The sequence below is a fragment of the Lipotes vexillifer genome, unplaced genomic scaffold (assembly GCF_000442215.2).
Source record: "Lipotes vexillifer unplaced genomic scaffold, Lipotes_vexillifer_v1.1 scaffold254, whole genome shotgun sequence".
Classification (NCBI taxonomy): Eukaryota; Metazoa; Chordata; class Mammalia; order Artiodactyla; family Lipotidae; genus Lipotes; species Lipotes vexillifer.
The window spans coordinates 166386-180617 of record NW_006778042.1 but is presented as its reverse complement, the minus strand read 5'-3'; positions in this window follow the sequence as shown (position 1 = coordinate 180617).

The window sequence follows — 14232 nt, the reverse complement described above, 5'->3', positions numbered from 1 at the left end:
ATATATATATATATAATATCCCTATTTCTCTTTTTGTGAGTGTGTATGTGCATGCCTATGTGTGTGATTTTGTCTGTATACCTTTGCTTTTACCATTTGTCATCCTAGGGTTCTGTCTGTCCATTTTTTTTTTTATTACTTAAAAACATTTTTTTCTTAATAATATTTTTTTATTTTTTATATTAATAACTTTATTTTATTTTATTTTACTTTATTTTGTTTTATTTTATTTTATCTTCTTCCTTTCTTTCTCCCTTTTATTCTGAGCCGTATGAAAGACAGGCTCTTGGTGCTCCAGGCAGGCATTAGGGCTGTTCCACTGAGGTGGGAGAGCCAAGATCAGGACACTGGTCCACAAGAGACCTTCCAGGTCCACGTAATATCAAACGGCTGAAATGTCCCAGAGATCTCCATCTCAATGCTAAGACCCAGCTCCACTCAACCACCAGCAAGCTACAGTGCAGGACACCCTATTCTAAACAACTAGCAAAACAGGAACACAAACCCACCCATTAACACAGAGGCTGCCTAAAATCATAATAAGGCCAAAGACACCCCAAAACACACCACCAGACATGGAACTGCACACCAGAAAGGCAAGATCCAGACTCATCCACCAGAACACAGGCCAGTCCCCTCCAAAAGGAAACTTACACTACCCACTGAACCAACCTTAGCCACTGGGGAGAGACACCAAAAACAATGGAAACTATGAACATGCAGCCTGAAAAAAGGAGACCCCAAACACAGTAAGTTAAGCAAACTGAGAAGACAGAGAAACACACAGCAGATGAAGGAGCAAGTCAAAAACCCACCAGACCTAACAAATGAAGAGAAAATAGGCAGTCTACCTGATAAAGAATTCAGAATAATGATAGTAAAGAAGATCCAAAATCATTGAAATACAATGGAGAAAATGCAAGAAATGTTTAACAAGGACCTAGAAGAATTAAACAGCAAACAAATAGGGATGAACAACACAATAAATGAAATTGAAAATTCTCTAGAAGGGATCAATAGCAGAATAACAGAAGCAGAAGAATGGATAAGTGACCTGGAAGATAAAATAGTGGAAATATCTACTGCAGAGCAGAATAAAGAAAAAAGAATGAAAAGAACGGAAGACAGTCTCAGAGACCTCTGGGACAACATTAAACTCACCAACATTCGAGCTATAATGGTCCCAGAAGAAGAAGAGAAAAAGAAAGGGACTGAGAAAATATTTGAAGAGATTATAGTTGAAAACTTCCCTAATATGGGAAAGGAAATCGTTAATCAAGTCCATACACTCCCACATAGGATAAATCCAAGCAGAAACATGACAAGACACACATTAATCAAACTATCAAAAATTAAATACAAAGAACAAATATTAAAAACAGCAACATAAAAACAACAAATAACACATAAGGGAATCCCCATAAGGTTAACAGCTGACCTTCAGCAGAAACTCTGAAATCCAGAAGGGAGTGGCAGAACATATTTAAAGTGATGAAGTAGAAAAACCTACAACCAAGATGACTCTACCCAGCAAGGATCTCATTCAGATTTGACAGAGAAATTAAAAACTTTACAGACAAGCAAAAACTAAGAGAATTCAGCACCACCAATCAGGATTTACAACAAATGCTAAAGGAACTTCCCTAGGCAGAAAACACAAGAGAAGGAAAAGACCTACAATAACAAATCCAAAACAATTAAGAAAATGGTAATAGGAACATACATATTGATAATTATCTTAAACGTGAATAGATTAAATGCTCTAACCAAAAGACATAGACTGGTTGAATGGATACAAAAACAAGGCCCGTATATATGCTGTCTACAAGAGACCCACTGCAGACCTAGGGACACATACAGACTGAAAGTGAGGGGATGGAAAAAGCTATTCCATGCAAATGGAAATCAAAAGAAAGCTGGAGTAACAATTCTCATATCAGAGAAAATAGACTTTACAACAAAGACTATTACAAGGTACAAAGAAGGACACTACACAATGATCAAGGGATCATTCCAAGAAGAAGATATAACAATTGTAAATATTTAGGCACCCAGTATAGGAGCAACTCAATACATAAGCCAAATACTAACAGCCATAGAAGGGGAAATGGACAGTAATAAAATAATAGCAGGGGGGCTTCCCTGGTGGCGCAGTGGTTAAGAGTCCACCTGCCGATGCAGGAGACACAGGTTCATGCCCCAGTCTGGGAAGATCCCACATGCTGTGGAGCGGGTGGGCCTGTGGGCCATGGCTGCTGAGCCTGCACATCTGGAGCCTGTGCTCCACAATGGGAGAGGCCACAACAGTGAGAGGACCGCGTACCGCAAACAACAAAAACAAAAACAAAATAATAGCAGGGACCTTTAACACCCCACTTTCACCAATGGACACATCATCTAAAATGAAAATAAATAAGGAAACACAAGCTTTAAATGATACATTAAACAAGATGGACTTAATTGATATTTATAGGATATTCCTTCCAGAAACAACAGAATACACATTCTTCTCAAGTGCTCATGGAATATTCTCCAGGATAGATAATACCTTGGATCACAAATCAAGCCATGGTAAATTTAAGAAAATTGAAATCATATCAAATATCTTTACCGACCACAATGCTATGAGACTAGGTATCAAATACAGGAATAAATCTGTAAGAAATACAAACATATGGAGGTTAAACAACATACTACTTAATAACCAAGAGATCACTGAAGAAATCAAAAGGGAAATAACAATTACCTAGAAACAAATGACAATGAAAACACAATGACCCAAAACCTATGGGATGTAGCAAAAGCAGTTCTAGGAGGGAAGTTTATAGCAATAAAATCCTACTTAAGAAACAAGAAACAACTCAAATAAACAACCTAACCTTACACCTAAAGCAATTAGAGAAATAAGAACAAAAAAACCCCAAAGTTAGCAGAAGGAAAGAAATCATAAAGATCAGATCAGAAATAAATGAAAAAATAGCAAAAATCAATAAAACTAAAAGCAGGTTCTTTGAGAAGATAAACAAAATTGATAAACCATTTGTCAGACTTATCAAGAATAAAAGGGAGAAGACTCAAATCAATAGAATTAGAAATTAAAAAGCAGAAGTAAAAACGGACACTGCAGAAATACAAAGGATCATGAGAGATAACTACAAGCAACTATATGCCAATAAAATGGACAACCTGGAAGAAATGGACAAATTCTTAGAAATGCACAACCTTCCGAAACTGAAGCAGGAAGAAATACAAAATATGAACAGACCAATCACAAGCACTGAAATTGAAACTGTGATTAAATATCTTCCAACAAACAAAAGCCCAGGACCAGATGGCTTCTGAATTCTATCAAACATTTAGAGAAGAGCTAACACCTATCCTTCTCAAACTCTTCCAAAATACAGCAGAGGGAGGAACACTCCCAAACTCATCCTATGAGGCCACCATCACTCTGATACCAAAACTCGACAAAGATCTCACAAAGAAAGAAAACTACAGGCCAATATCACTGATGAACATAGATTCAAAAATCCTCAATAAAATACTAGCAAACAGAATCCAACAGAACATTAAAAGGATCATACGCTATGATCAAGTGGAGTTTATCCCAGGAATGCAAGGATTACTCAGTATATGCAAATCAAGTAACATGATACACCATATTTAAAATTTGAAGGAGAAAAACCATATGATCATCTCAATAGATGCAGAGAAAGCTTTCAACAAAATTCAACACCATTTATGATAAAAAACCCTCCAGAAAGTAGGCATAGAGGGAATTTTCCTCAACATAATAAAGGCCATATATGACAAACCCACAGTCAACATCATCCTCAATGGTGAAAACCTGAAAACATTTCCACTACGATCAGGAACAAGACAAGGTTGCCCACTCTCACCACTATTATTCAACATGGTTTTGGAAGTTTTAACCACAGCAATTGGAAAAGAAAAAGAAACAAAATGAATACAAACTGGAAAACAAGAAATAAAGCTGTCACTCTTTGCAGATGACATGATTCTCTACATAGAGAATCCTAAAGATGCTACCAGAAAACTACTAGAGCTAATCAATGAATTTGATAAAGTCGCAGGATACAAAAGTAATACACAGAAATCTCTTGTATTCCTATACACCAATGATGAAAAATCTGAAAGTGAAATTAAGAAAACACTCCCATTTACCATTGCAACAAAAAGAATAAAATATCTAGGAATAAACCTACCTAAGGAGACAAAATAACCATTATGCAGAAAATAATAAGACACTGATGAAATAAATTAAAGATGATAAAAATAGATGGAGAGGTATATCATGTTCTTGGATTGGAAGAATCAACATTGTGAAAATGACTATACTACCCAAAGCAATCTGCATATTCAATGCAATCCCTATCCAACTACCACTGGCATTTTTCACAGAACTAGAAAAAAAATATTTCACAATTTGTATGGAAACACAAAAGACCCTGAATATCCAAAGCAATCTTAAGAAAAATGGTGCTGGAGGAATCGGGCTCCCTGACTTCAGAGTATACTACAAAGATACAGTAATCAAGACACTATGGTACTGGCACAAAAACAGAAATATAGATCAATGGAACATGATAGAAAACCCAGAAATAACCCCACGAACATACGGTCACCTTATCTTTGATAAAGGAGGCAAGAATATACAGTGGAGAAAAGAAAGTCTCTTCAATAAGTGGTGCTGGGAAAACTGGACAGGTACATGTAAAAGTAAGAGGTTAGATCACTCCCAACACCATACACAAAAATAAACTGAAAATGGATTAAAGATCTAGATGTAAGGCCAGACACCATCAAACTTTCAGAGGAAAGCATAGGCAGAACACTCTATGACATAAATCACAGCAAGATCCACATGCTAGAGAAATGGAAATAAAAAGAAAAATAAACAAATGGGACCTAATGAAACTTAAAAGCTTTTACAAAACAAAGGAAACCATAAACAAGATGAAAAGACAACCCTCAGAATGGGAGAAAATATTTGCAAATGAAGCAACTGACAAAGGATTAATCTCCAAAACATACAAGCAACTCATGCACCTCAATATCAAAAAAAAACAAACAACACAATCCAAAAATGGGCAGAAGACCTAAATAGATATTTCTCCAAAGAAGATATGAAAGAATGCTCAAAATCATTAATCATTAGAGAAGTGCATATCAAAACTATAATGAGATGTCATCTCACAGTGGTCAGAATGGCCATCATCAAAAAATCTACAAACCATAATGCTGGAGAGGGTGTGGAGTAAAGGGAACACTCTTGTACTGTTGGTGGGAATGTAAATTGATACAGCCACTATGGAGAACAGTATGGAGGTTCCTTAAAAAATGAAAAATAGGAGTACCATACGACCCAACAATCCCACCACTGGGCATATACCCCAAGAAAAGCATAATTCAAAAGAGTCATGTACCAAAATGTTCATTGCAGCTCTATTTACAATAACCAGAACATGGAAGCAACCTAAGTGTCCATCAACAGATGAATGGATAAAGAAGATGTGGCACATATATACAATACTATATTACTCAGCCATATAAAAGAATGAAACTGAATTATTTGTAGTGAGGTAGATGGACATAGAGACTGTCATACAGAGTTAAGTAAGTCAGAAAGAGAAAAACAAATAATGTATGCTAACACATATATATGGAAACTAAAAGCAAACAAACAAACAAAAATAATTGGTTAGAAGAACCTAGGGGCAAGATGAGAATAAAGATGCAGACATACTAGAGAATGGACTTGAGGATACGAACAGGGGGAAGGGTAAGCTGTGACAAAGTGAGAGAGTGGCATGGACATATATACACTACCAAACGTAAAATAGGTAGCTAGTGGGAAGCAGCCACATAGCACAGGGAGATCAGCTCAGTGCTTTGTGACCACCTAGAGTGGTGGGAAAGGGAGGGTCAGAAGGAGGCAGATGCAAGAGGGAAGAGATATGGGGACATATGTATATGTATAACTGATTCACTTTGTTATAAAGCAGAAACTAAAACACCATTGTAAAGCTATTATACTCCAATAAAGATGTTAAAAAAAAGAAAGACCTAGAAGAATTAAAGAACAAACAAGCAGAGATTAAAATAGAATAACTGAAATGAAATATACACTAGAAGGAATCAATAGCAGAATAACTGAGGAAGAAGAACGGATAAGTGACCTGGAAGACAGAATGGTGGTATTCAATGCTGTGGAACAGAATAAAGAAAAAAGAATGAAAAGAAATGAAGTCAGCCTAAGAGACCTCTGGAACAACGTTAAACACAACAACATTCGCATTATAGGGGTCCCAGAAAGAGAAGAGAGAGAGAGGACACGAGAAAATATTTGAAGAGATTATAGTAGAAATCTTCCCTAACATGGGAAAGAAAATAGCCAGCCATGTCCAGGAAGACCAGAGTCCCATACAGGATAAACCCAAGGAGAAACATGTCAAGACACATAGGACACAGAGTATCCTAAAGATGTGTCATTCATATGGAATGAACCTACATTAGTTTAGGTTCTTCCAGAAACAGACCCTAAGCAAAATAATTTATTTGTGTGGTTTAGGAAGTACCAGCAGTGGAGTGGAAAAAGATACAAGAAAGCAGAAGATTCAATAAAAGGATCTTTCTTAAAAGTTTGAGAGAATTCACAAGTTCAGCTATGTGGGCCCAAATACATTACACCTATAATTTTAAGATAAAAAATAGCAACTTAAAAGAATCATGATGTTGGAAAGCATGCTGGTAAAATGTAGCACTCCTATATATTTCTGGTGGAAATACAAATTGGTATTGCATATTTTTAAAATAATTTGGCCATACTTACTAAAAATATATTTAGCATACCCTTTGACCAACAAAATATATTTCAAGAATTTTATCCCAAGAAACATATTCTGGATGTACACAGAGAATTCCACAAATAATTTTTTATAGGGAAAACTCTGTGTAGCTAACCAAACATGCATGATTCTTCACATATACTCAGAAAATACCTTAATCTTTGTTTCTGTTTTAATTTTTTTTCCTTTTTCATTAGCCTTGAATGTAACATTGGAAAGTCCAGTAGGATTTTTGACTCATCTGTTAATAAAAAGTTCTCTGTTCACTTTTTGTCACAAGAAATTTCAATACAGCAATGAGAATATTCTATCCTATGTTATAATTGAAACTTTAATTTGCTTTGACTTTAAATTCTTCCCAACCCCAGCTGGAACCTCTTGAACCTGGAAAGCTGGTGAAGGAGGGCATGGTCCTTTCTCTTTTATTTCTGGCCACTATGACTTCTGATATTACAGAGTTTAAGAGAGTAGGGGGAAGAAAACAAAGAGGTGGGAAATGTCTAAATTGATTCATACTACTGTAAGTTTTCTTGACATTGTCTGGGCCTGACAGATATTTAAATTTATATTTTCTCTTTGGTATCTTTATGATTTCCTAGTGGTCTCCAGTGAGAGACTTTATCTGTATGTTTTATAATATGTTGGTATATTTTTACATGTATAGTCATTCCCATGTCAGCCCACCCAATCTAGAATCTTTTTTCTGGCATCTTAGTGCCCCTCCAGTTAGTCCTCTTGGACAAGATGTAAACTCTAGTGAGTTCTCTTGGGCATGGCTATATACTGTGTCATTCTTTGTCCTGACAAAGCCTGGTAATACTACCCTAACAATACAGCCATCTTTTCTGTGTTCATGCCTTTAGTCAACTCAACTCTAAATTTTAGAGTTTATAGGTAAGTGTCAACCCTAATTTACTCTCTCCTCCTTGCTTCAGGGAAACAACTCAGCTCACTGAAGCCCTTCTCTATTTATATGAAGTAAACAGAGAGACAGTCTTATCTTTCCCCTTTGAGGTGGTTGTCCAGAGCACACCTTTCTCCAGGAAACTATTCTGATTGTTGATTCTGTATGTGAGGAGCTCGAAAGTCACCACTCCATTCTAACAAGTAAAAAGGTGAACACACTGACAATTTAACAACTCTCCTTGGATCTATAAAAGAGGTAAGGACACTGGGAAAACTTTTGTCCCCAAGATTGGACAGAAAGGCAGGTGAATACAGGGAGGCACAGTTTACCAGAGCAGAGACTTACAAGCTTCAACCACTACAGAAACTAGTGCCCAGGTAGGACAACCTGAACTGTAATTGATGAATTGCTGGAGGCTCAATGTGGACACATCTGAGACTTAAAAACTCTAGAGACACCAAATCATAGTGGGGACCCCCACAGTTGTGTGAGTTTTACATCCAGGAACTCTAATCATAGGACTATAGGATGCTTCTACTGTCACCACACCTCACTGCCATATTATTATAGAGCTACGTATAGCAGTTCCTTTCACTGGATGCATCATGTCTGGCTATCAAGAAAAAATTACAAGGCATACTAAAAGGTAAAAAAACACAGTTTGAAGAGACAAAGCAAGCATCAGAATCAGACATGAAGAGATGTTGGAATTATCAGACAGGGAATTTAAAAAAAAAAACTATTATTTATATGCTAAAGGCTGTAGTGGATAAAGTAGTAGCATGTGAGAGCAGATGGACAATGTAAGCAATAGAAAAGGAAATCTTAAGAAATTACTAAAAAGAAATACTAGCGATCAAAAGCAGTAAAAGAAATAATGGGTTTGATATCTTATCAGTAGACCAGACACAGCTGAGCAAAGAATCACTGAACTTAGGATTTATCAATAGAAACTCTAAGAATGAGGAAAAAAAAAAAAGAGAGAGAGAGAGAGTGAAAGAGAACAAAGACAGTATAAAACAGAACAAAATATCCAAGGGTTGTGGGGCAACTACAAGAGGTACAATATACATACAATGGGGATACCAAAAGGAGAAGAAAAAGAAAATAACAACAACAACAAAAAATTGAAACAATGAGAATTCCTCAAATTAATGTCAGACCCGAAACCACAGATTCAGGAAACAGAGAAAATGAAGCAGGATTAATTCCAAAAATACTACATCTATCTAAGCATGTCATTGTCAAATTACAGAAAATAAAAGATAAAAAAGAATAAAATACCTAAGAATAAACTTAATGAAGGACATCAAAGATCTGTGCAATGAAAACTATGACATTAAGAAATTGAAGAAGATATGGATAAATGGAAAGTTATCTTGCGTTCCTGGATTGGAAGGCCTATTATTACTAAAGTGTCCACTCTACTCAAAGCAATGTACAGATTCAGTGCAATTCCTATCTAAATTCCAATAACACTTTTCACAGAAATAGAAAAAAAATCTTAAAATTTGTATGAAACCACAAAAGACCCCAAATAGCCAAATTAATCTTGAGAAAGAAGAACAAAGCTGGAGACATCAAACTTCCTGATTTCAAACTATATTACAAAACTATAATAATTAAAACAGTGTGGTATTGGCATAAAAACAGACACATAATTCAATGGAACAGAATAGAGAGACCAGAAATAAATCCATGCAGACATAGTCAATTAATTTATGACAAAGAAGCCAAGAACACTCAAGAATACTCAAAGGAGTCAAGAAAAGACAAGACTCTTCAATAAATGGTGTTGGAAAATATGATGTTGGGAAAATTTTGCCACATGGAAAATAATTAATCTGGACCCATATTTTACACATACACAAAAACCTACACAAAATGGATTAAAACTTAAATTTAAGACCTGAAATCATAAAACCACTAGAAGAAAACACAGGGGTAAGCTCTTTGACATTGGTCTTGACAATGATTTTTTGGATTTGACACTGCAAACAAAGACAACAAAAGATAAAATAAGCAAGTAAGACTATGTCAACAAAGTGAAAAGGCAACCTATGAAATGGGAGGAAATATGTGTAAATAATATATCTGATAAAGGGTTGATATGCATAATAAATAAAGAACTCTTGTAACTCAATAGGGAAAAAAACAAATAATCTGATTAAAAAGTGGGCAGAGAAAAGAATAGACATTTTTTCCAAAGAAGGCAAATAAATAGCCAACAGGCACATGAAAAGGTGCTCAACATCCCTAATCATCAGAGAAATGCAAATCAAGCCCACAATGAGATAACACCTCCTACCTCTTAGAATAGCTATTATCAAAAGGATGAGACAAGAAATGTTGATGAGGCTGTGGAGAAAAGGGAACCCTTGTGCTCTCTTGATGGGAATGTAAATTGGTGCAGCCACTATGGAAAACAATAGGAAGGTTCCTCAAGATATTAAAAATAGAACTACCATATGACCCTGCAATTCATGTTCATTGCAATCCCCTGCTCATTACAGCATTATTTACAACAGCCAAGATAGAAACAACCTAAGTATCCATTGATGGGTAAAGAAAATGTGCTATGTATGTATACAATGGAATATTACTCGACATAGAAAAGAAATAAATCTTGCCATTTGCAACAATATGATTGGAGCTCAAGGGCATTACGCTACATGAAATAAGTCAGACAGAGAAAGACAAATACCATATGACCTCACTTATATGTGGAATCTTAAAAAAACAAGTTCATAAATACAAATTGGTGGTTGCCAGAGGCAGGGGTAGGGGGTGGGCAAAATGGGTGAAGGGGATCAAAAAGTACAAATTTCAGTTATAAAATAAATGTCATGTAGATGTAATGTACAGTATGATGACTATAGTTGATAGTAATGTATTGCATATTTAAAAGTTACTAAAAGAGTAGATCTTAAAAGTTCTTATCACAAGAAAAAATATTTTTGTAACTTTATGGTGACACGTTAAATAAACTTATGGTAATCAGTTGACAACATACACAAATATGGAATCAATATGTTGCACACCTGAAACTAATACAATGTTATATGTTGATTATACCTCAATAAAAAATAATAGTAAGGAACTGTATCAAATGCTCTCAAAGCTCTAAATTGTAAGTTTCTTGGGGCAGATGTGTTACCAAGTCTAAGCCCTTACTTCTTGCTGCACGACAGTCCAATAACTGAGATAAAAGTTGTTGGGGTAAGGAATAACAACTTATTCTGAAAGGCAGTAAACCAAGAAGATGGTGGGCCTGTACTCCAAAGAACCATCTTGACTGAGTTAGAATTCAGGCTCCTTTTATACTAAAAGTGGAGGGAGTAAAGCCGAACATTTCCTGGTTCCCATCAGCCTCCGGAGGGGATGTTAATTTCCTCCTCTCTTCAGTCGTTCACAGGTGGGTCTGGTCAGGATGTTCCCTGTGGGCTAAACAAAGGTATTTTAGCTTAATGCTCTTTACCTGAGAGATAGGATTCCCAGAGATGGGCCATTATGTATAATTTAAGCTTATATGTGACATCCCTTTAGTGATTACCTTGTAATAGAATACAAAAGCTCTTCCACATTACAGATGCTGTGTCTGTTTTGGTCATCCATTGTATACCCCAGCCCCAGTAATGTGTCTGGCACAACAACCAGTAAATATTATTGGTAGTATGTTTCTTCTTGTTCTGAAAAATCTTGGGATAAAAGAGGCCAACCTCAGCTAGAGAAATTGTGTTATATACTATATAGAAATAATTTTGAATTATCAACTGTTTTTTTGTGCTTTGTTTTTTTGTTTTTTGTTATGATTTTTGATTTATTGAAGTTCTCAATAGGGAGCTAACATAATGGAGTTTTTTACTCTACTCTTTTTATAACTGAGTGGGCACTCAAACAAGGACACCTTTAGGAAGTTCCAGGAAGAGATCTGAGATCTTGCAGAAAGCAAGGCTGGCATTTTCAGAGAATTGTCATTATAATTCCCTTGGCCACTGAGTGAGACTATCCTTAGCAGAGTGGAAAGTTGCCTACATTAAGTGATTTGAACAAGTAAGATTGGCAATCCTGTAATAGGGTTATTATGAGTATCAGACAGGTAATAAAGTCCTTAAAATAGGACCTAGTACATAATCACCCTTGATAGTGTTAGGTATTATTATTGTAAGCTATTAGAGCTTAGGATGAATTCATTTAACACCAATGCCCTGACAGAATGGGTTCAAGCCAGTTTGGATGGAGGAGGAAAGCTATGCCATGGAGTATGATCTGAGCTGATGAGGGCTCCCTGGAAGAGACTTCTGTAATTGGGGCGAGCAGAAAAACATACCTACTATTTGCCTGAGATGAAGATGGAGCCAAGGAGTGATAGACAGACACTGAAACACAGCCTGAATTACTTTACAACTTTGCTCAGTATCATCTCTGTTTACTTCCTGAGACTGGGGAAACTTCAAGGCCTGCCTGACCTACCCTGGGGACATGGCCTCCTTCTTCCCTGTCTGTTAGCAGGAGAGGTGGAAAGGGGAGCACTTCAAAAAGCCAGGCTTGGTGCCCAGAGCGGGAGATCTGAGAGCTGCCTCCACCCACTGTTGTGATCCTCTAGTCAGGCTGCCAGAGATCAAAAGCGTCTCCAGCTGTTCATCTATCCACACACACATACCAAAAAGCTAATCGCATTAACCACTTCATAAGGAATAAATTGTTATTTCCTCTCCACTTTGATTCCCCCCCTTCATTCTGTGCTGTGGCCGGTAAATGGCTTTCTCTCTATCAGTCTCTCTAGAAATTCTCTGTTTTCCTTATCTGTTATGTCTCTTTTGCTGGGGTTCGGACCCCTGTGTACCCAGAAGGAGTAAACCACCTCCTAGGACCAGCAGCTTCAGGATCTAGATATGTTCCTATAACCCATATGGAGATCACCCCTCTCATGGCTCCATTACCATGCTGCTGTAATAAGAAAAAGTCTAATAGCCAAAATAACTGAAAGAGTAATTGTACTAGAAGAATAACTTATGTTATGCTTCTAGTATTATACTTGAAGAATAACTTAATGAGAATATTATTTTCATCACTCACAGATGCTTAACATCTTATTTTCAAAAGTACAGATTCCTAGGCTACACCTTCAGAATTCTGACTCTATAGGTATGTGGAGGAGGCCTGAGGATCTGCATTTTACCAGTTATCCTACATGACACTGCTACAGGTGGGCTAAGGAAGCACCATTGGAAAACCTTTGGGTTGAGATCAAAGAACAAATGAGACACAGGAAGATGAAATGGTAGAATATAGGCAGGAAATGACATAGTAGAATTTTAATAGGAGGTAAGATTCTGCAGGTCTCTGGGCAATCTCTTCTCGGCTGGTCACTGGGAGAATTGTTAATGCCTAAGGCTAAGCCCTCTATAGCTGGTGAATGTGGTGATGCTTCCTTCAGTTTGGTTAGGCTCAGCAGTCTTTCTTTGCCAACTTTGGGGTCCACTTCTGCCTGGCACTGCAAATGCCACCTCTCAACCATAACCTCCATTTAGTTCCTAACTTAGACTGTCAAAGTTTTATAGCCCTTGCTGTGGGATCACTGAATACTTCTCAGGTGCTAAGGTTCTCAACTGGTCTCCCCCTGGGAGTACCCAGGAAGCTATGGGTCCTTTGTACCACATGAGGACTGAAGGAATCTCAGAAGCATTGTCTATTTGTCCTGAGCAGTCCAACAGGAATTTCTAACACACTACATGGCTGGATCCATAGTCAAGATACAGTCCCTCTGAGGTGGCTTAAAATGCTCCAATTCTTCACAAAAAGAAGTGAAGGAAAAGCCCTAACACAATGGATTTCAAACTTATCTGGCTATGTTGGACATCCATTTCCGACATGGGTAAAAGTATTCCAATTGCCTGGCAAGAATCATTGGTTAAAGAAGTTGTCCCATTAGGGCCTTGGGCTGTTTAGCTGTATATCTATAGGGGCACCAGCAGGGAGGAGTTCAATTGCTCTCTTTCTCTCTTTTATGGGTGTTGTTAACTTGGAACTTATTTCCATAATATGAAAATAGTCTCTTTTCAATAGGAAAAAAAAAGAGGCAAACATGGCAAATTAGGTCAAGATTAGGGATAAGGGAAGGTGATAGACTGAAGAGACTGTTAGGACTGCTGAGGCATAGACTTCTCACATTGTTCATTCATGCTCTTCAATAACTTTGTCTTGTCCCTTACTCTTCAAGGTAGTTTCTGGTTATTATTACATGATTGATGTCTATATATACATACATGATGTATTAAACATATATATATATGTATATATATTATTAAGGAGACAAGCTAAATTCCTATTGCTGTCTTTGTAGTTGGTCCCAAGGTCATAATTGACATTTATTTTATTGCTCTTCTACAGCTCATTCTAGAATTCCCTTACAGTCCTTATTCTCAAACAGTACTTCAGGGAGTTTCTATTGCT